At 34.7% G+C, this 2,624-nt stretch overlaps 1 pseudogene; it reads right to left on the bottom strand.

The window, feature by feature from the left end:
• Nucleotides 1–1,288: 1,288 nt before the first annotated feature.
• LOC102497188 (ubiquitin-conjugating enzyme E2 N-like) lies at nucleotides 1,289–1,740 on the bottom strand (annotated as a pseudogene).
• Between the last annotated feature and the right edge of the window lie 884 nt (nucleotides 1,741–2,624).

Below are 2,624 nucleotides of genomic sequence, written 5' to 3'. Positions count from 1 at the left end.
GTGTTCATATTTCAGTGTGTTTCGAGAGGCAGTGTAAATAGCCATTTTTCAGATTCCAGAAATGGTCTTTCAGACAAACTATCCTTTACCCTGGAATTTGGGAAGCCTGCCATAATCCTTGATTTCATTCATATTTTAGATGTCTTGATTCACAGTGTTTTTAGGATTATATTCTATAATTGTGGCTAGAAAGAAACTTGTGTTTGCTATATTTACAATTTTAAAATATTTAATTGTTTCAAAAGGTAGTTTTGATAGATGTAATAATTTCTCGCCCTCTTAAGAAAGGATATTTTGGGGTACTATCAGTATGATGTAAAGATTACATGGTTTTACAATGAGAAATACTATCCTACCTTTGTTTAGAACTGCAATATTCAAATATTTGGCTCAGTGATAGATATGGGGATGACAGAGTCCAAAAAATACAAGAGATAGGAGGTGTTGCTTAACTTTTAGAAGCAAGGTAAGCCCATATACATTTTATTTTCATTTTATGTATATATATATTTACATATATATACATATATAATATATATATATACACACACATACACGCACACATATATAAAATTTTTCTTTTATATTTTAAATAAAACATATTTATACTTTAAATGTAAACATATATGATATATAAACACACATATAATATAAACATATATAATATATAAACACAAATATAATTATAAAATAAATAAACTTATATATATGACATATATTATATATATATTGGGTCATCGGGAAAGTCATGACATATTTTCCTATACAAAAATGTCATGACTTTCTCGACACCCAATATTTATACGGTAGGTTTTAAGTGATATGCAGGGAAGTTCACACCACATAATTCTTGAGGAGCAAGACTGGTGGGCAGCCACTAGGGTTCTGCTCATTTTTCTTCCTTTTTATTTTTTTTAGAATAACAAAAATATTTTACTAAAACATAAGATTTACAGAAATTGCCAGATAAGCCATACAAAATGGTCACAAGCTTCTTTCGAAGGGCTCTACACTTGACGGCAAAGTCACAATGTTATGAGTGAGGGCTGTGATGTTTGTTTAATGTTCCCGTTTTGGTTCAAACAATCCAGCTTGTCCATCTACAGCATCTAAATAAAGTTAGACTTGGCTAGACTGTATATAATGTGCATTTAATCACCAAAGGACTGAAGATGCCTGGGCTTTTATTCTGTAATGTTTCTAAGACTGTGTCCATTAAATGCAAACAAAAAAGAAAGAAGTCTTGGCAGAAAAGGAGAAGTGATGGATACTTGATGATCAGATCGATTTAAATATTATTCATGGCATATATTCTAGTCCATGCTCTAGCTGTTTCTATGGCTTGGGCTATGTTAGTCTTCCACGGCTCCGCTGCATCATTTGCTAATGGATCATCTGGATAGGGAGCACTTAACCAAGCCTGGATTGATAGCAGAACTGTGTGGATCTGTAGTGCTGGGGACCACTTATCTTTCAAAATATCTAAACATATTCTTCCCAACTTGTCTACAATAGGATGATAAATTTTGGTCATGAAACATACTTTAGGGGCTGCCATTGGGTATTCTTCTGGAAGGAATAGTTGAAGTTTAAAAGTCCCTCCCTCAAAAGGGGAATCCTGGGGGCCAGCAATGACCACATGAAAATAATGGGTGTTTCTCTCATCTGCTTTAATGCCAGAAACCAGTTCTGCCAGCAAACGCTGGATTCCTTGATGATCCTGCGGGGCAGCCCAGCCATCTTGTCAGATCCCAAGTTTGGCCCCTAGTCTCATCTCTCACAAACACAATTCTTCTCTAGTTCATGAACCTGAGCTAGAACCCATTGACTAAAGGAGAGGACAGTCCACAGGAGGAGCAACTCTGCCACATGTCAGCAGATGTATGTGGTTACAACTCCCCATTGTTTTCCCAAAAGTACCTGTGGCCATTCCCTTAGCCAAATATGCACTGAGTAAAGGTGAATATACAGACATTTTGAACAACTGCCCACATACCTTAATGAGAAGGTTCAGAATGACCATCCTAGCTCCTAAGCGTCCTGGAGAATCATAACTGCATGTCACAATTGTATCACAGTTCTACCCCCTCTACCGGACCTAGACAAACTCTCTCAGTTCTTTCAGGGAGCCCTCAATTAATTTCCAGTATTCAGTCTGCATTTCAGTGTTTCCTGAAGAACCTAACCAGAGACAGATGCCAAACTTGGACATAACTTCAATTAATTCACGAAAATGTAAAATAGTTATCACTTGTACTTAGCACATTGCCTAGGTTAAAAGATTAATAAGATCTATTGTTAAGGATGAGTTAAAACTGCTATCAAAGGTCTAGAAGGGACATTTACAAAAATATATTGATATAAAGCATGTACACAATAGTTCCACAATATATGTCTAAGCTTTTACTTTAGCATTTTCATACCAACAACATATTAGAATTACATAGGAAAAGAAGAGATTATTTATATACTCGTGTTATACTGCATAACTAGTATTATACAGTACATGACAAGTGTATGTATACATATTCATTTAAATATTTAGGTAGCATCAGCATCTTAAATGATTGGTTATATACATTTAAATATATTTTGAACCCAAATGCAGCAGAGTAAATGATCAT

This window comes from Tupaia chinensis, unplaced genomic scaffold, assembly GCF_000334495.1.
Source record: "Tupaia chinensis unplaced genomic scaffold, TupChi_1.0 Scaffold000093_1, whole genome shotgun sequence".
NCBI classification, from domain to species: Eukaryota; Metazoa; Chordata; class Mammalia; order Scandentia; family Tupaiidae; genus Tupaia; species Tupaia belangeri.
The sequence above is the reverse complement of the archived record's forward strand: the minus strand, read 5'-3'. Positions and strand labels throughout refer to the sequence as shown.